This window comes from Physeter macrocephalus, chromosome 14, assembly GCF_002837175.3.
Source record: "Physeter macrocephalus isolate SW-GA chromosome 14, ASM283717v5, whole genome shotgun sequence".
NCBI classification, from domain to species: Eukaryota; Metazoa; Chordata; class Mammalia; order Artiodactyla; family Physeteridae; genus Physeter; species Physeter macrocephalus.
The window spans coordinates 33202016-33223862 of record NC_041227.1 but is presented as its reverse complement, the minus strand read 5'-3'; the positions used below and the strand labels follow the sequence as shown (position 1 = coordinate 33223862).

The window sequence follows — 21847 nt, the reverse complement described above, 5'->3', positions numbered from 1 at the left end:
GAATCTAAAGCAATTCATTTAAAAAATATTTTGGAGCAGTTGTAGTAGGTTTATATGTACAAAACTTCAATACTTTCTCCAAACACAGCCACAGAGAAAAAAAAAAAACTATTTAGTAATACTAGTTTAAAAATCTATGAAATATATTAAAAGTACTTAAGAATTGTAAGTAAAGCACCTATGTCTAAACATGATTTTTGGTATGAAAGAGTAACTTATTTACAGCTTATTCACATAGTTTTTTCAGTAAATGCTCACACTATCTCAATGAATAAGAAATATACTAAAAGTGATGATTGCACTCTTAACTTTATAGATTTCTGATTAAAACTTCAACTTTTAATTCCAAAATAAATGATCATTTAATCACAAATCCAATAAATATTTCAATCATATAGACTGAAATTTCAGAATACAAAACTTTTTTACTGCTTCTATTTAAAATAATGGTTGTCCTATCTAAAAAAGTTTAGGTAAAATCATGGTAAAAAGTCCTCTCCTTTACAAGTAGTCCAGCTGAAGTTTAATTAGCTTCTGCAGAACAGTAATTAAAAATCAATTCACTTCTTCTGTGAGAACAGTAAATTTTAAAATTACAGTTTAAAAGAGACCAGTATCACCCTAAAAAAAAAATTCACACAATTAACTTTGTTATGAATATAGAGGATTCAATTTGGCTAGTGGAAAATTCCTCACTTGGAAGCAACCTGTCCCAGTTCTGAAATCATTCGGTTAATAGAATAAGCAAGATCCTCATTATACTTGAGACTAGATTCACTATGAAATTACCAAATCTTTAGGTCTCAGACATAGTAGACAAAACGATGATTTTACATTCCTAGAAAATCTTCTCAGACTCATTGCCCCTTGTTAGCCACAGAATCGACATTAATCAGTCAATCAAGCATTATGCAGTCCTGAACTGTGGGTCATAAAATTATAATCACTGCCAGAAATGATGTAAAGTGTTCCATAATGTAGTCCCTCAAAAGAAAGCAGAAATATAAGCAAGGACACAAGCAACAAAACAGATGGCAATGCTTTTTCATGCCTACACAAGCCCTTCAGTGGCTTAATGGAGCAATATTGTATCAAGCAGTCACTTGAAAATGTACATTTACTCCTGGGTCTTCAGAATGAAAGCTAGATTAAAGTCACCTCAACTTAATATTGCCAAAATAACATTTTTTTAACTGACCTCTAACATTTTTAATGGTTTTTCTCATGCCAGTGTCTTTCCTAGAGGGTGCCATTGTCTAAGAACTGAAACAACTTTAGGTTAATTAATTCATCTAGCCACCCTTTTCTTTACTTCCTCTTCATTGTATTTTATAAGCAGAAAGAATAATATAGTTTGATGAATAACATTAACCAGCTTTCTCTTAGAATACAAAAAAAAAATGGTAAACATCAACTGCCTTTGATTAGACCTCACTGAAGGATTTTTCCTTTGAATTTGTGTTTATTTCCAAAGCACATGGAAAATATGTTCAATAATCTCCCTGCTTCAGCTGAAATTGATGACTTCATTTCCAAGTTGTCTTACAAGGATTAGTGCTCTCTCCTGTGACATGTGGTTTGGAGGCACTCTGAAGCATGGCACCATTTCCATGGTCTAGCCAGACCCAGGCAGAGAGGACTTGCAGGACGTCTCTGCTGCAGTACAGCATGAAGACCCCTAGGATTATTAAATACCGGTGAAGTTTTAACACTGAATTGCTACTACTAAAAAAGTGTAAGGCTTTGGTAGCCAATGAGTTATATATTTTTTAAACTGACATTAAAGGAAAAAATATAATTAAAATATAAGACTGTTTAGGCCGTCATGTAGACAAGGGTAGGCTGGAGGGAGTTGTCTGCTCCAGGTGCAGATAACAGAGGGATGGACTATCTGAAAGAACTTCTAAGCATTTATAACTACAGGTTGGTTGCTTTTTATTATCATCCTTCCCTGGCAATTCTTAATAATGTCAGTGATAAAATACCTCCTCCCACACCCCCATCCCCAAAAAACCTCTTTGTTGATTTAAACAATTGCTGAGGCTACTACTGAATTTTCATTATATGCATATGAAATACAATTCCCTCTCTCTCTCACTGTATTTATTTACTTGGGACTCATACATAGTGACAAAATGACGACTTTTACATTCCTAGATAATCTTCTCAGACTCTTTGCCCCTTGTCAGCCATGAGATCTACATTAATCAGTCAATCAAACAAGGCATTATGCAATCCTCCACTGTGGGTCAGAAATTATAACCGTTGCCAGAACTGATGGTAAGTATTCCATAATGTAGTCATAGCACTTATTTAAATATAAATTCCTATTCTACCTTGATTTTAATCATTGCTTACTGTGGATTGTAGCATGTGGGAAAAACATACTCCCTAACACTTTCCTAAAGGGTTTGCAACTTGTTACTTACTCTGATCTTTGGCAACTGTTACTTCCCAGTTACTTTCTCACATCCTGACAGTCATGAAGTAACCTCGAATTTATTGAAGTCAAATTTCTACCTAGTGAGACTGTGACCTTACATTTTATTGTTCAAACCATGACACTTGTAAGACTAAAAGGTTTTTGTCTAAGAAGTAGATTTTATTATTTAATAGGCATATATAATAGTTTTATTGAAGTTCTTTGCTAGTTGTTTGGCATGTTAAAATATTAAATTTTAAATTTAAATATTAAATTAAATATTAAATTTCCATGTTCCATATAGAGAATACCATCAAAAAGGGTGATATAGATAAATTCACACTGAGAAAGAATGAGTTGCTTATAAACCTTCTAATATCTCAAAGACAAGCTAGGGAGAGAAAATGATTTATTATTAGATAAAGAATTTCAGTTGAGTTAGTTTCAAACCTACAAAGCTAAAAATACCAGGTTAGAATTATGGACTATATGCTCATATATATATATATATATTTTTTTTTTAAACCAGCTTTTCACTTTTTTTAAGGCAAATGATTGTTTCTAAAATTCCTGCAAACCAAAGAAGGCAACTGAAAACCACATAATGCTCTGTTGTCTCAAGTGTTACATAAAACCGAGTTATGAATGACCAGCACCTGAGTAAGAAAGAAAGAAGGAAAGAGAAAACAGGGAAATGCACAGACTGGGTGCAATGATCTCCATCCACACACCGGAGTTAAAACTTACATCCAATAAAGCAAGTTAAATTCTCCTGCTGTGTCAGGGGTTGTTCCCTCAAGAAAAATGGAAAACAGTGCTTTCCCAGTTGTCTGTTTTAACAGATTTCTCCAATAATAATAGCAAGTAATTTTCATGTAATCTAAACCATCTTTAAGTTGTTACTCCATTCACTCCCTTAAAGGCCAACTTGTATCTCCAAACAGAGGTGACATAATTATCAGCTCCAAAGGATTGCTTCTCAACTGAGCCAACTGTATTTCTCCTTGCCTCTCTTTTAGATGCTAAAATTTCCAGCAGTCTCTTGAAGAGTTAATCTCACTGAGCAATTTGACAATTTCAGAAAATTGTCTCCATCACATCTAGCAAAACAGGATATATTTTACAGAGCATTTCACTTGATATCCCAGCAATGGGAAATTCGTCATTGCAAAGATTTCAGAGGCTTTTAAATTTATATTTGGAACACAACAAACAGACTACTAGGTTCTGTTTCTTGTTTCTTTCTACTCCTTTCCTCCACTAATTGGAAAAGGACATAAACATTCCATTGCTGTTTTATGCACCAGCTGCATTAATTCAAAATGCCTCCAGAGGGTTAACTAAAACCAATATCCATTCCCTACATCCCAGCCCATGTTTCCCTCTTAGTCACAGTAGGTTGACATAGAGCAAGCTGCTGAGTCTTAAGAGCGTGTTCTCCTCATTCAGAGAGGAGGCAACAGACACAAGAAAAAGAAATGGCCCTGGGCTTCCCTGGTGGCGCAGTGGTTGAGAGTCCGCCTGCCGATGCAGGGGACACGCGTTCGTGCCCCCATCCGGGAAGATCCCACATGCCGCGGAGCGGCTGGGCCCATGGGCCATGGCCGCTGAGCTTGCGCGTTCGGAGCCTGTGCTCCGCAACGGGAGAGGCCACAACAGTGAGAGGCCCGCGTACCGCAAAACAAACAAAAAAAAAAGAAATGGCCCTGCTAAAACCGTTGATGGAAGAGTAGGGCAAAAAGAATTGCCAGTGGTCCCCCTTGAATAAAGGCTTGTGGTTTCTTCATCACAGTAAGAAAACAACAACAACAAAAAAAAGAAATGGCCCTGCTAAAACCGTTGATGGAAGAGTAGGGCAAAAAGAATTGCCAGTGGTCCCCCTTGAATAAAGGCTTGTGGTTTCTTCATCACAGTAAGAACTACCCTGTATCTTCCTTCTGGAGAGAAAAGGTACCAAAGAACACAACTGCCCATGTCTCAATGCCATGCTGGCGATATTGGACAATCCAGTGGTACCCTGCTTTCAATATTTTTGGGGTACCAGATATTTTAGAGCGCATCCAGGTGGTATTATTTTGTTTTGTTTTGTTTTTCTGGTGACTTACAGGAAAGAAAGAGAACAAGAACAGAGAAAGAGGAGAAAGTCTGGGCCGGGGGGTGAGGGGGGAGGGCTGAGGCATAGTCACTAATTTTTAGTTACATGTGTAACCCAAAACGTCTTGGGGCCCAGATTACAACTAAATAAGTACTTAAAAGGAATTCCACTCTTGACTTATATTTCTCAGAAAATATTTATCAGTGTGTTTGCCATCATTTTTGATATTTCTGAACACATGGAGGTATTGCATCTCTCCACCCACTATGAAGTTAAGTGTAGCCCTGTGGTTGGTTTTGACCAAGGAAATGTCAGCTGAAGTGGCCTGGGTCACATCTGGGTGGACACTTTAAGAGCTAGCACATGATTTGTCACTTGTCCTTTCCTTCTGCCACAGCAACTGGCATAGTAATTTGATGCAACAAATGGTGGCCGCTCCATCACAGGGACTTCAGAGTGAAGATGATATGGAGCACAGCACCTGCCAATCTACAGCGGAATTTGACTGCAGTGGAGCTTGACTGAGAAATACGCTTTGTATTAAGCCCTTCTGTCAATAACCAATTAAAACTATGCCTTTGAAGTAAAACCTTTATGCCCCTGACTCCTCTCCCTGTCCTGCCTCCAGCTCTAGAGATGTCAGAAGTGTCATACTGAATAATGTAGGAAAAATAGACAAAGGTGGAAACAGTAACAAAGCCAGCCACATTATTTTCTCCCCTGTAAGCTTATGAGCCAGGGAATTTACAGACTACTTGAGTGAATAAAACTTTTATATTAGACTCTCCTAGACTTTTAAAATTTTATGTTAAATGTTTGTTATTTAATATTTAAATGAGAAATATACTCCCGTGATTCAAAATTCAAAAAGTGTACACAGTGAAGTCTCTCTCCAACCCCTGATTCTATCAGCCCAGTCTTAACCCTCAATTCCTTTCTGTTTGGATTTTTTTTTTTAACATCTTTATTGGAGTATAATTGCTTTACAATGGTGTGTTAGTTTCTGCTTTACAACAAAGTGAACCAGCTATACATATACATATATCCCCATATCTCTTCCCTCTTGCGGTGCTATGCGGCTGCTTCCCACTAGCGATCTATTTTACATTTCCTAGTATTTATAAGTCCACGCCACTCTCTCACTTCGTCCCAGCTTACCCTTCCCCTTTCCCATGTCCTCAAGTCCATTCTCTACACCTGCGTCTTTATTCCTGTGCTGCCCCTAGGTTCTTCAGAATCTTTTTTTTTTTTGATTCCATATATATGTGTTAGCATATGGTATTTGGTTTTCTCTTTCTGACTTACTTCACTCTGTATGACAGACTCTAGGTCTATCCACCTCACTACAAATAACTCAATTTCCTTTTCTTAGGGTATATGCCCAGTAGTGGGATTGCTGGGTTGTATGGTAGTTCTATTTTTAGTTTTTTAAGGAACCTCCATATTGTTCTCCATAGTGGCTGTATCAATTTACATTCCCCCCAACAGTGCAAGAGGGTTCCCTTTTCTCCACACCCTCTCCAGCATTATTTGTTTGTAGACTTTTTGATGATGGCCATTCTGACTGGTGTGAGGTGATACCTCATTGTAGTTTTCATTTGCATTTCTCTAATGATTAGTGATGTTGAGCATCCTTTCATGTGTTTGTTGGCAATCTGTATATCTTCTTTGGAGAAATGTCTATTTAGGTCTTCTGCCCAATTTTGGATTGGGTTGTTTGTTTTTTTTGATATTGAGCTGCATGAGTTGCTTGTACATTTTGGAGATTAATCCTTTGTCAGTTGCTTCATTTGCAAATATTTTGTCCCATTCATACTCAGGTATGCTTCCAGAGACTTTTACACTTTATTTCAGTGGTAGCATACTATATACACTGTCATGTTAAATATCTTTTAAAAAAGAGACTATGTGTAAATATATGATAGCAATCTAAATCATTGTAATTTATCAGGGAAAGGGAAAATAAACCAATAGAACTTGATTAAAAGTTTGTGAGATAAGAAATAAGTAACTTTCTTTTCTCTCCATATTCATCCAATAAAGTCCCTGTGACTGATTCAATAGGAAAGAAAGGAGAAGGGACAAAAGCTGATATTTTGGAGATTTGGTTTGTGAAGTATGTTTCATGTACATTCATGCAGCAAATTGTCTGCCAACGCTTCAGATAAGAGAGAAATGAACAGAGTTGGAGGGAAGAGGTTGTGTCAAGGAGGAGACGGGGGTAGAACTGTGTGTAGGAGTTGGACAGAAGTATCTTGCCAGGAATCCCAGGGAAAGGAAAAACCATAGGAAGTATCTCTAAGGAATGGAAGAAATAGCTGGTCCAAGCAGCTACCACCATTGTTAGAGAGCTGAATGTTATTCTAAGGAGTTTGGACATGTTGTATTGTTGGAGCTGTGTTGGAAGAAACACTATATCAATTGGGGGTTAGAAAGATTACTTCTTAGTATTCTACTACTACTGGTGGCTTTTGTGGTTCACTGTCCAATGTGCCCTCCCCTCTGTTAACTAATTTGATCTTCACATTAAGCTCTAAGGTGGGTCTCATTTTTCATGGTCCAGATAATGGTCAACTCAGTTGCCAAGATTTCCCAGCACATAACTGGTCCTTCTGTTCAGCCACACCCAGGATTGTGAGAGAGAGGTGACCGGCTGAAGTTGAGTAGAAGAGAGGACACTGAATCTGCCCAAGGTTTATGAATTTTCTATGACTTGGGGAAAGGAGATGGGAAAACATGAGACACAGGAATAAAATAAAATTAAACTAATTTTGCAAATGTATTCTAAGAATTATCAACAAAATGGCAAAATATTGTCTTGGATTGAGGATTTGTACAACTATTCTACCAGCGAGTAGTTTAAGAATTCTGCAAAGACGCACAGAGAACAAAATATTGTCTCCAAAGTTTGGAGACTAGCACTTGGAAAACTACTTAGAACTAAGAATAGAGTTGCTGTTATTTTCTTCTAATCTATGAGAATGCAGTTGTTTAAAGAATAACAAGAACTTGAAAATGTTCAATAGATAAATGCACTTAGATAGGAAAAAACTGTACTTAATTAAATTCAAGTCAGTGTGCCAGAAAATAATCATTTTATTTCCTCGAAACAAGGATCTATCTATATATATATATACATATTTATATACACACACATATATATAGTAGATTTATTTATCTGCAAATAATACAATAAAAGATTTTCAAAGTGTAAATATGTCCATCTGGACTTGTCAATTGAAAGATGTTAGAAAATTAATTTTCAGAAAAAATGTATGGCTATTAATACCACCTTGGTCATTTACTGTGACAGAGCTGACAGGAGTAAGAAAAGATTTATATGTCAGAACAGTTCATGTCAAGTATTTTTCCTTTCTGGAATACTTTAAAATATATATATATTTTTTAATGGTTATACTATCGTTAGAGCCAACCCATGGATCATTATTAATTTTAGTTTACACAACAGTATTTTTTATACAGTAGTTATTATATACATTAAAAATGGAAAACAGGGCTTCCCTGGTGGCGCAGTGGTTGCGCGTCCGCCTGCCGATGCAGGGGAACCGGGTTCGCGCCCTGGTCTGGGAGGATCCCACATGCCGCGGAGCGGCTGGACCCGTGCGCCATAGGATCCCACATGCCGCGGAGCGGCTGGACCCGTGAGCCATGGCCACTGAGCCTGCGTGTCCGGAGCCTGTGCTCCGCAACGGAAGGGGCCACAACAGAGGGAGGCCCGCATACCACAAAAAAAAAAAAAAAAAAAAAAATGGAAAACAATCTTAGTAATAAAGAAGATATATAACTTAAATTAATTCAACAAGGAAGGGAAGTCATAGACTATAAATTTTATTTCTTTTAATTTATTTATTTTTGAATTGCGTTCTTCGTGCCTTAGAAGAAAGTATCAACCTTAGAAGAAGTAAAACACAGGCATAAATAGAAGCAAGAGAAACCCAAAGTATGTATATAACTCCCCCCCCTGCCAAATAGTAGCATATGATACACACTGCTGTACTTTTCAATATCTTTTGGAAAGAAGACTGTCTGGAACTACATGTTAAGACCTTAAGACTGCACAGTGCCAAGCAAAGACCACTAATTTAAGGGAAACTTAGCTCCACAGAAAAATCATGCAGCAGACCAGACCATGGCATGGAATTTTTCACAGATTGTCATTTCCCTTGACCCAGCCTGAAAATCTAGTAGGGCCGGGGTTACTGTCCAGTAGCTGAAGAGGGTCTTGCAGCAAGCTGGTGCGGGCTTCTCTGCAGTGCAGCCTCAAGCCGTGGGAGAACGTTCAGAAGGCTTCGTAGGGAGGCACAGCAGAGGTGACCTGGTTGGAGCACGCTGCTTCCAAAGCAGAGGGCACTTTGCTGGCTTGGTTTCTTCAAGGAGCACACTGAGGGCCTCAGGCACTCTGCTAGGAACCTGCTGTGTGCAAGGCACGTCCACTGTCTCTCCCAGGCTGGCTGACTGCCGAGAAGACAGTTACTAAGCAAATAAGTGAAGAAGTGAATTTGGAGTTGGAAATTGTGCCAAGTGATTTGGTTTGGCAGAGGTTGGTCTTCGCTGTGGAAAAGGCATTATCTGTCCCAGGCTGTGAATGGAATGTGCTCTCTGTCTGGGTGGTCCACGTTACATCAGAGCATTTTTTTCTAGGGCAGCTGGCAGTGTGAGAATGGGGGATGGGACTGGGATCGGTCTCGGGTGTCCCAGTGGGTTGTCTGGACTTGAACGGTTAGGATATCTTGGAAATCTGTTTTTTCTTTTAATGGAGGTATAGTTAATTTACAATGTTGGGTTAGTTTCAAGTGTACAGCAAAGTGATTCAGATATATATATATTCTTTTTCAGATTCTTGAAAATCTTAAAAAGAGGACATTGTCCCTGAACTAAGAGCAAGAAACAGAAAGGAGACCCTTCTCTTTTATTCTTTCAAGCTACAGGAGAAAACAGTGGCACATTTTATACACATATAATAGAACAAATGCAAAAATGAATACAAATACAATTAGGCATAAAAATAGCCAAGATTTGGGGAGTGTTTGTGATGCTCCAGGCTCTGTTGTAAACTATTTCAGGCATGATCTCATTTAAGCCTCATGATCAGCCTACCAGCAAGTTAGGGCCAACCCCATGCATTCCATGTTGCAGAGGAGGAAACTAAGTCTTAGAGGTTAAGCCACTTGCCCAAGGCAGTAAAAATAGTAAGAGTGACTCTAAGACTTGGATTCAGACAAGAAAACATCTGCACATGGGCCTGTAATCACTAATAAGAGACACATAATAAAGATGAGGAACGAAGATTTGGTAAACGTTTACTTTCCTATAGTGCAAGAAAAAAGCAATGTGTAAAGACTGTGAACTCTTTGTGCACATAGAGAATTCTCAGTACGCCCTATCATTTTGTGATTTCTACCATCATTGCTCATACGACAAGGGAGCATGCAAAGCTCTAGATGTCAGCAAAGATGTTAGCATTTTAGGCAGGACCGGTTTCTCACATATCTTAAATATCTTTACAATTCTATAGCCTAGAAGAGTATATAGAACCCATACCCAAACATTTGTTGTATTGGTTGTAAATATCTGAATTCTCGAGAGACCAATTTGTATGGTAAGAAAGAGAATTTAAAGGTCTCTACCATGTTCTGTGTACTTGCTTAGACTCTGCTTCTTTTCCTTTAGCTTCTTTATACCTCATGGGCTGAATTTACAGATGTTTCAAATCAAAGTGACCTCTTCCTAAATGAATAAACTGCTAAAAAATAAAATAAAACCTTCCTAGAATACTGGATCCAGCTCAATTGTCCTGTAATGTTTTTTGAATTCCTTTGGTAAATTTCTTATATTATGATTTTTGTTAAAAATATCAGCAGCTTGTTTTTAAAAAGTAGAAAAACTGAGTTGTCCACCTAATATCCAACATACTGTAAGCTCAAGGGGAGCAGGGCCATTCCTGCTTCAGTTATCAATGTGTCCCTAGCACCTAAAACAATGCTTAGCACATAATAAGCGTTTAATACATATTTGTTGAGTGAATTAATGAAAAATATCAGTAAAGAGAAAAACTTTGTGGGGCTTCCCTGGTGGCTCTGTGGTTGAGAATCTGCCTGCCAATGCAGGGGACACGGGTTCGAGCCCTGGTCTGGGAAGATCCCACATGCCGCGGAGCACCTGGGCCCGTGAGCCACAATTACTGAGCCTCCGCGTCTGGAGCCTGTGCTCCGCAACAAGAGAGGCCGCGATAGTGAGAGGCCCGCGCACCGCAATGAAGAGTGGCCCCCACTTGCCACAACTAGAGAAAGCCCTCGCACAGAAACGAAGACCCAACACAGCCATAAATAAATAAACAAATAATTTTTTTTTAAAAAAAGAGAAAAACTTTGTGAATCACATAGAAATCTCCACAAATATTTACTCTTATGTGTAGTCCTGTTTTTGTTAAAATGCAGCAAATTTACATACCTATTCCCTTATTAGAAGTGTAGGAGAGTTGAGTACTTTAATTCAACAGACTTTGAAAGAGAGATGTTGGCACACATACCAAGAATACAAGATTATATGAATTTATTCTTTTCTGATTAAGCACTTGATGGTATTTAATGAAAGAAATACATCCAAAAATTTATTTTAGATAGCCCATAGACTTATACATAAAAAGCAAAACTATAAAGCTTTTAGAAGAAAACATAAGAAGAATATCTGTATATCTGTAACTTACTGGTAGTCAAAGGTTTTGGAGGCAAGACACAGAAAAGCAATAACTATAAAAGGAAAAAAATGGATAAATTGTACTTCATCATAATTAAAAACTGCTCATCAAGAAAATAAATAATACAGCCATGGAATCAGAGAAAATGTTCACAAAACATATCTGATAATGAACTCCTATCCAGAATACAGAAAGAAGTCCTTCAACTCCATCATAAGAAACACAAACAATCCAATAAAAACAGGGAAAAGATTTGAGCAGACACTTTACAAAGGAAGACATGCAAATGGCTAATAAGCATATGAAAAACCGAGATGGGGTGCTAGGTCTGCTACTGCTAATGGAATACCATTGTTTAAATGATTAGTGGACAGAACTAAGAAGCAAATTTTTTTTTATATCATGAGTTGATATTTCTAATTCAAATGTAACATTATAGCATTTTTCCCTACTTGATTTCATTTTATATATGTTATGTGAATTTAAATAAGAATCAAAATACTCTAAATTTTATGGACCAGAGTATAGAAATATGGGTCTCTGCTACATGGCGACCTTCTTTACCTCCTCTTCACTGAACACCTGATACAAAGTATCTGGCACTGACTCTGTACAGTCATACCTCCTTGCATTGCATTTCACTTTATTGCCTTTTTACAAATTGAAGGTTTGTGACGGTTTGTCTCGAGCAAGTTCTACAAGCACCATTTTTCCAACAGCATTTGCTCACTTTTTGTCTCTGTGTCACATTTTAGTAATTCTCACTGCTTTTCAAACTTTTTCATTATGGTTATATTTGTTATGGTGATTTGTGATCAGTGATCTCTGATGTTACCATTGCAAAAAGATTAAGACTCATCGAAGGCTCAAGATGATGGTTAGCATATTTTAGCAATAAAATATTTTTAAATTAAGGTATGTAGATTGTTTTTTAGACACAATGATATTGCACACTTAATAGACTACAGTATAGTCTAAGCATAACTTTATTTTTAAAGATTTTTTTTGATGTGGACCATTTTTAAAGTATTTATTGAATTTGTTACAATATTGCTTCTGTTTTATGCTTTGGTTTTTTGGCCGTGAGGCATGTGGGATCTTAGCTCATCGACCAGGGATCGAACCTGAACCCCCTGCGTTGGAAGGTGAAGTCGTAACCACTGGACCGCCAGGGAAGTCCCTAAGCATAACTTTTATATGCACTGGGAAACCAAAATTTTTCTGTGATTCACTTCATTTCAAATTCGCTTTACTGTGGTGGTCTGGAAGCGAACCTGCGGTATCTCCAAGGCATGTCTTTCTGTATATCTTTCTGGCTTCCTTATGACACTAACAAAAATTGCATAGTAGTTTACTTCCCCCAGTGTAACTCCTGCTCAATGTTCTATTTTCGTATTGCATTTGTGTTTGACAGGCCAGGTGGATAAATGAGAAAGCATCTCTCCATGACACGTACAAAAGAAGGAAGCAGGAGAATATTATTAAAAAGCAATACTTGTATTTTTCTCCAAATCATTTTTTTTTCACACTTACCTGAAATAGCCCATAAGTTCCTAAGTTATTTTAGGTCTTACTCATTAGGGTGGTCTTGGTAAAATAGTTTTTCTCTGAATGAAAATCACATACGGGTTCAAAATTCAAAGAACATACATCTTGGCTTATGGGTAGATTTTGAAAAGCTCACTACTATCACTCCATCAGAAGAATGAGTCTTATTTTTCTCATGGGTTTTCAACCCTGATACATGATACAGGAAGGTTTGTGGATAATCTGATCAATTTTTATATGGCATACACTCAGAAGAATGAAGCAAAGTCCGGAATGTTAGCTTTCACAAGGATCTCTGCTGCACTTGGGACCCATGTAACCACCACCACGTGAAAAATCTGGGATCAACTGCTAGAACAGGAGAGATCATGGGAAGCAGACACAAAACATCTCAGTTGAGGACACCCTAGGCCAGCCTCCAACTGATCTGGAAGCTGAGAATTTGCTCCAAATGAGATCAACTTAGCCCAACCTCGATCAGCAGAACCAGCCAGCTGAGCCTAGCTGTACTGCAACCAGCTGAAATACGAGCCTAAATAAAGGGTTGTCTTACGTCACTAAATTTTGAGGTAGCTTGTGATGAAGTAAAAGCTCACCTACTGTCCATGAGTTGGTCACTATTACAGTGTCATATGTCCTTTGTAATGTATCACAAACTGTGACTATCCTCTTTATTGGATATTTCTTCCCCTTCAGAATGTAATCTCTATAAGGGCAGAGACCTTTGACAACCTTATTTTACCACGTGTCCCAAGGTCTTAGAAGAGTTCATACTTATTAGTTGCTCAATAAATATTTGTGGAGTGAAAAAATGTATCTATTCCATGGAATTATTTTGAAGTTTAAATAAAATAACCTATAAAATGAAGATTTCAATTCTTGGCATTTAGCTTACTATAAGAATAGATGTTTGTTGTGGACTTTAAGATAACTTAAAAGATAACTAGTGACCAAGAAATTTAAAAATATGCAGAAAGTCAATATCACATAAAAAGACAAATGAGGACCTTAAGTACTTGCGAAAAATAGTATGCCCTAGATGAGCAAATGAATGCAGTGATTAAAGAGAAACACTCCCTAAGAAATAAGACAAAGTCTGTAGTTAATGAGCTTCTTGCCTTTTTACTATTTATTAACTGATTTTAAAAATTCATGAAGTGTTCAGATATTTTTCCATACCTTATTTAACTTTATTTATTCAAACATAGTCTGTACCTTTACCAAGAAAAATATCTTAATCTTATTGGGTTTTTTTTTTGTTCATTCACACAGATAATCATCATAATAATCAGTAAGTCAAAGTAATGCATGGATCTACATAAAATCATCTGAAACTATAAACCAGCAGTCACAACCAATCCATTTTATGGTCAAGTGCATGGTTAAATCTTTTATAATTAATTGGCTTCTAATTGCTGTGAGCAGCCTTCAAAAACTAAAAAGAAAATAAAATCTTTGCCTTGTTTTTCAGAAAATGCCAAGATAAGATGGGTAATTTAGATAGTAATTTTCTCCTCAAAACATATTTAATAATTGTTGCCAGAATTGTATTCAAAATATTATCTTCTAAATTACTTTCCAAAATTACTTTTGGACAGATGGTATCTACCTAAACCCTCATATACCATTTTTAAGTTCAGTAACAAATATCATATGGGTGTTTCAAATATTCAACAATGCATTTAATAAATTAAAATACTTAAAATATTTTGCAATTAATATATGGGCAGCAGGTATATACAAAATAAGATGCAGATTTGCTATTTGCTTCCAAATTTCAATGTTTTTTTCTACATAAAATGCATGAGCCTAAATAAAAATTTTGTAGATCTTTTCCTTCATTTACAAGCAATTAAATTCATTAGCACATCTAATGTATAATTATTTATCACTTTCCTCAGACACACATATATTATATATAACATTCCCTGTAATTGAAATAGTCCTTTACAACTTTATGTCAAGCAAGCTTCTAGTATCTTCAAAGTAGTTCAGACCTAGTACATAGAGACCCCATACAGCCTAGTTTATGTAAATCTCTTACTTCTGTGACTCAGTTCTTTTATCTGTAAAAGATATTATCTGTTGACTAACTTTCAGCATTATTATAAAAATGAGCATGAAGGCTAATTTTTGAAGCATCAATATGAGTATGAAAGTTTGGTACTGAACAAAAGACTATATTTTGTGGGGTTCATGCATTAACTTAGGGTCCACTTTACCACAGGCTTTGCCTGACCGATTGCCAAGTTACAACAATGTAGACAGCATTTAAAAATGTCCTTAGTCAACTCTGTGCCAGAAAGTACCCCTGGAAGAAAATCTACCTTTACAAGTGGCTTTAAGGTGTAGTCTGTTGACACTGTCCATCAGCTTCTCCTTAAAAGGCCCACAAGAAAGACAGAACTGAGAGAATCTCTAGTTACTAATCATGGCAAAGTTGGGATACATCTGAATGACCCCACATTTTTTTTTTCTTTTGCGGTATGCGGGCCTCTCACTGTTGTGGCCTCTCCCGTTGCGGAGCACAGGCTCCGGACGCGCAGGCTCAGTGGCCATGGCTCACGGGCCTAGCCGCCCCGTGGCATGTGGGATTTTCCCGGACGGGGGCACAAACCCGCGTCCGCTGCATCGGCAGGCGGACTCTCAACCACTGCGCCACCAGGGAAGCCCGACCCCACATTTTTGAAGAGTAAATTCTCTTTAAATGCTGTAAGTCTGGGACAAATCTTCACAGCAGTGTAAAATACAAACCTCTCATTTGTTTGTTCACAGCACACATTTATTATATGCCAGCGATAATACTTGGCACAGAAAACAAAGCAGGAAGTGAAAAAGCACTGTCCGTGCTCTCTTACAGCTTACCTCCTTCAGAGGACCCACAGAAGACAAGGAATAAAACCTAGTAAATATAGATGATAATATCCTACTGTGATAAGTATTCTGAACAAAGCAAACCATGGAAACCCAAGAGTGGTTGGTGGGAAAAGACTCTATTACTTTGAAGAGAGTGATCACAGAAGGCTCTTTGGGGAGATAATATTTTGCTGAGCTGGGAAGATCTGGAAAAATTGCAGAGAGAATGAAATAGCATATACAAAGGTCCTGAGGTAGGAAAGAAGTTGGATTTTGAAGCCAATGCAGGTCAGTGGCATGATTGATGAGAAAGGCAGGTCAGGCCAGACCAAGTAGAGCCAGATCACATTTTATGAATATCAATTCTGCTCCAAACTCCAGCTGAGATGAGATTGCAGGGTCTGAAACCAAAATGCTACATTTTGACTCCATTAGTTACTGGTTTACCCTCTCTAAGACCTTGTTTCCTTAAGTATAAAATAGACATAATGATAACCCTTATTTCATAGGATTGTAATGAGATTAAATGAATTTATGCAAGTGAAGGGCTTAAAATGATGACCAGCTATAATAAGTGCTCAATATTCTCAGTTCATTGTTGTTGATGGTGTTCTTTTCCTTCTGTTCATGGATTCATAACTCTTCCTCTTCTCCATAAGATTTTTTTTAAAGATTTTGAACTAAATCTCAGATGAAGAAAAAAAAAATCTCAGAGTAGCATAAAAAAAGAGAAAGAGAAAAAGAAAAATAATATTTATTGAGTATTAGATGCTAAACACCATGTTTGGTCTTCTCACGTATTGTGGTATTGTGGCTCAATCATTATCATAAGAACCTTTTGACATAGGTAAGTATCATCTGCATTTTACAGATCGGGAGACTGAAAGTCGAAAGTTAAGTTACTACTCAAGGTCCAAAAGAATCTAGTAGTAGAGCTGGTATGTAAACCGTAGGATGTAGAGAAGGAAGGAAGGAAGGGATGGAGGGATGAGGGAGGGAGGGAGGGAGGGAGGGAGAGAAAAGAATTATAGAACTCTTTGAGCAATAAAGAAGGAAGTAGAAATTTACACACAAAAAATTGACAAGGGGAGCATTTTGACACATTTAAAGAACACCCAGAATTACAGACTGAGAAAAGCCTATTTTCTCTCCTCTTTTAGTTCCTAAAGAACTTCCTTCACTCTGGCAGCTGGCTTTTGTTTTCTGATTTAAGAGCAGACTAGCTTCTGAGATGAAAGAAAATGTTCAAGTATTTAAAATACATTACTAATTTTAAAATATTGTGATGGATCCTGGCATTTCCCCCACTACAACAATACAAGACCTATCTTGTCTAGAATACATTCTTATGTAATTTGAGTTAATTTCCTGGTAATTATTGTCTTAGAATTCCTTAAAGACGTAATAATTCAACCCAAAATACCTCCAAACATCTACCGAAAAATCTAGAGAAAAAGAAATAGAAACGTTTAAAAAGCAGAAGGAAAACAATGCTCCAAAATGTTTTCTTATAATCTTCTAGTTTATCAAATGCTCAAGACATTATTATTAATTCATTTTCAGAATCTTCTAAAGTGGAAATGCAAACCAAGGTAAGGACTACCTGAGGTTCACCTTTTAATCATGCCAAAACAAGCAGCACTCTGAAAACTTTACAAGAAATGAAGTATTAAAAGCTTCCCATTTGCTAGGCTCTGAAAATCATACAGAGATTTAATAACTTTTCCAGAGACCAAAAATAAACCAGAGCCCTTCACCTACCCTAAATAGTGCCACATTTGGAACCTGCCATAAAATCAAACCATTAGATAAAATCTAGTGATGTATGATCTTGGAATTAGACAAAAATTAAATTCATTTACTTTTGTTCTAAATTCAGAAATTGTTTTTGGAATATATATTTTTTAAAGTTAGTGTTCATTTGGGCCTAGCCGCCCCGTGGCATGTGGGATTTTCCCGGACGGGGGCACAAACCCGCGTCCGCTGCATCGGCAGGCGGACTCTCAACCACTGCGCCACCAGGGAAGCCCGACCCCACATTTTTGAAGAGTAAATTCTCTTTAAATGCTGTAAGTCTGGGACAAATCTTCACAGCAGTGTAAAATACAAACCTCTCATTTGTTTGTTCACAGCACACATTTATTATATGCCAGCGATAATACTTGGCACAGAAAACAAAGCAGGAAGTGAAAAAGCACTGTCCGTGCTCTCTTACAGCTTACCTCCTTCAGAGGACACACAGAAGACAAGGAATAAAACCTAGTAAATATAGATGATAATAACCTACTGTGATAAGTATTCTGAACAAAGCAAACCATGGAAACCCAAGAGTGGTTGGTGGGAAAAGACTCTATTACTTTGAAGAGAGTGATCACAGAAGGCTCTTTGGGGAGATAATATTTTGCTGAGCTGGGAAGATCTGGAAAAATTGCAGAGAGAATGAAATAGCATATACAAAGGTCCTGAGGTAGGAAAGAAGTTGGATTTTGAAGCCAATGCAGGTCAGTGGCATGATTGATGAGAAAGGCAGGTCAGGCCAGACCAAGTAGAGCCAGATCACATTTTATGAATATCAATTCTGCTCCAAACTCCAGCTGAGATGAGATTGCAGGGTCTGAAACCAAAATGCTACATTTTGACTCCATTAGTTACTGGTTTACCCTCTCTAAGACCTTGTTTCCTTAAGTATAAAATAGACATAATGATAACCCTTATTTCATAGGATTGTAATGAGATTAAATGAATTTATGCAAGTGAAGGGCTTAAAATGATGACCAGCTATAATAAGTGCTCAATATTCTCAGTTCATTGTTGTTGATGGTGTTCTTTTCCTTCTGTTCATGGATTCATAACTCTTCCTCTTCTCCATAAGATTTTTTTTAAAGATTTTGAACTAAATCTCAGATGAAGAAAAAAAAAATCTCAGAGTAGCATAAAAAAAGAGAAAGAGAAAAAGAAAAATAATATTTATTGAGTATTAGATGCTAAACACCATGTTTGGTCTTCTCACGTATTGTGGTATTGTGGCTCAATCATTATCATAAGAACCTTTTGACATAGGTAAGTATCATCTGCATTTTACAGATCGGGAGACTGAAAGTCGAAAGTTAAGTTACTACTCAAGGTCCAAAAGAATCTAGTAGTAGAGCTGGTATGTAAACCGTAGGATGTAGAGAAGGAAGGAAGGAAGGGATGGAGGGATGAGGGAGGGAGGGAGGGAGGGAGGGAGAGAAAAGAATTATAGAACTCTTTGAGCAATAAAGAAGGAAGTAGAAATTTACACACAAAAAATTGACAAGGGGAGCATTTTGACACATTTAAAGAACACCCAGAATTACAGACTGAGAAAAGCCTATTTTCTCTCCTCTTTTAGTTCCTAAAGAACTTCCTTCACTCTGGCAGCTGGCTTTTGTTTTCTGATTTAAGAGCAGACTAGCTTCTGAGATGAAAGAAAATGTTCAAGTATTTAAAATACATTACTAATTTTAAAATATTGTGATGGATCCTGGCATTTCCCCCACTACAACAATACAAGACCTATCTTGTCTAGAATACATTCTTATGTAATTTGAGTTAATTTCCTGGTAATTATTGTCTTAGAATTCCTTAAAGACGTAATAATTCAACCCAAAATACCTCCAAACATCTACCGAAAAATCTAGAGAAAAAGAAATAGAAACGTTTAAAAAGCAGAAGGAAAACAATGCTCCAAAATGTTTTCTTATAATCTTCTAGTTTATCAAATGCTCAAGACATTATTATTAATTCATTTTCAGAATCTTCTAAAGTGGAAATGCAAACCAAGGTAAGGACTACCTGAGGTTCACCTTTTAATCATGCCAAAACAAGCAGCACTCTGAAAACTTTACAAGAAATGAAGTATTAAAAGCTTCCCATTTGCTAGGCTCTGAAAAATCCTACTGTGATAAGTATTCTGAACAAAGCAAACCATGGAAACCCAAGAGTGGTTGGTGGGAAAAGACTCTATTACTTTGAAGAGAGTGATCACAGAAGGCTCTTTGGGGAGATAATATTTTGCTGAGCTGGGAAGATCTGGAAAAATTGCAGAGAGAATGAAATAGCATATACAAAGGTCCTGAGGTAGGAAAGAAGTTGGATTTTGAAGCCAATGCAGGTCAGTGGCATGATTGATGAGAAAGGCAGGTCAGGCCAGACCAAGTAGAGCCAGATCACATTTTATGAATATCAATTCTGCTCCAAACTCCAGCTGAGATGAGATTGCAGGGTCTGAAACCAAAATGCTACATTTTGACTCCATTAGTTACTGGTTTACCCTCTCTAAGACCTTGTTTCCTTAAGTATAAAATAGACATAATGATAACCCTTATTTCATAGGATTGTAATGAGATTAAATGAATTTATGCAAGTGAAGGGCTTAAAATGATGACCAGCTATAATAAGTGCTCAATATTCTCAGTTCATTGTTGTTGATGGTGTTCTTTTCTTTCTGTTCATGGATTCATAACTCTTCCTCTTCTCCATAAGATTTTTTTTAAAGATTTTGAACTAAATCTCAGATGAAGAAAAAAAAAATCTCAGAGTAGCATAAAAAAAGAGAAAGAGAAAAAGAAAAATAATATTTATTGAGTATTAGATGCTAAACACCATGTTTGGTCTTCTCACGTATTGTGGTATTGTGGCTCAATCATTATCATAAGAACCTTTTGACATAGGTAAGTATCATCTGCATTTTACAGATCGGGAGACTGAAAGTCGAAAGTTAAGTTACTACTCAAGGTCCAAAAGAATCTAGTAGTAGAGCTGGTATGTAAACCGTAGGATGTAGAGAAGGAAGGAAGGAAGGGATGGAGGGATGAGGGAGGGAGGGAGGGAGGGATGAGGGAGGGAGGGAGGGAGGGAGAGAAAAGAATTATAGAACTCTTTGAGCAATAAAGAAGGAAGTAGAAATTTACACACAAAAAATTGACAAGGGGAGCATTTTGACACATTTAAAGAACACCCAGAATTACAGACTGAGAAAAGCCTATTTTCTCTCCTCTTTTAGTTCCTAAAGAACTTCCTTCACTCTGGCAGCTGGCTTTTGTTTTCTGATTTAAGAGCAGACTAGCTTCTGAGATGAAAGAAAATGTTCAAGTATTTAAAATACATTACTAATTTTAAAATATTGTGATGGATCCTGGCATTTCCCCCACTACAACAATACAAGACCTATCTTGTCTAGAATACATTCTTATGTAATTTGAGTTAATTTCCTGGTAATTATTGTCTTAGAATTCCTTAAAGACGTAATAATTCAACCCAAAATACCTCCAAACATCTACCGAAAAATCTAGAGAAAAAGAAATAGAAACGTTTAAAAAGCAGAAGGAAAACAATGCTCCAAAATGTTTTCTTATAATCTTCTAGTTTATCAAATGCTCAAGACATTATTATTAATTCATTTTCAGAATCTTCTAAAGTGGAAATGCAAACCAAGGTAAGGACTACCTGAGGTTCACCTTTTAATCATGCCAAAACAAGCAGCACTCTGAAAACTTTACAAGAAATGAAGTATTAAAAGCTTCCCATTTGCTAGGCTCTGAAAATCATACAGAGATTTAATAACTTTTCCAGAGACCAAAAATAAACCAGAGCCCTTCACCTACCCTAAATAGTGCCACATTTGGAACCTGCCATAAAATCAAACCATTAGATAAAATCTAGTGATGTATGATCTTGGAATTAGACAAAAATTAAATTCATTTACTTTTGTTCTAAATTCAGAAATTGTTTTTGGAATATATATTTTTTAAAGTTAGTGTTCATTTTTTACCACTTTATCTTCCAAGCAATAGAACAAGTAGTGCCCTTGATGACCAGAAAGCTTGAGAAATCAATGAAAGATGAGTGACGCATAGGATTGATTGAAACAGAAAATCGTAGTGCATAGGTAGACTTTTACAAAAGAAAAGAGCTGCCCGTGAGTGTTCACACCTCAAAGGTGGCAGGTATAGGGGCAGAAGAGGATTTGGGGACCATCATTGGGAGTTATTCACATCAAACTCATTTCAATGATTATTTCCTGGGAAAGAAAGAGATTGGAGATAAGAAGATACCAGGGGAATTTTATTTTATTTTAATTGTTTGACTTCTTTACAATGAGAATGCTGTCATTACTCATGTATGTATGTAATTAAAAATAATTCAAGAAATAAACAGAAAACATGAACGTATATAAAATAACCTT

General features: G+C 36.8%; 1 protein-coding gene across 6 annotated transcripts in view; it reads right to left on the bottom strand.

Annotated features, from left to right (window-relative positions):
* The window catches only part of PLCB1 (phospholipase C beta 1), a 705446-nt gene that overhangs the window by 334144 nt on the left and 349455 nt on the right, over window positions 1–21847 (bottom strand). The window lies entirely within an intron of this gene.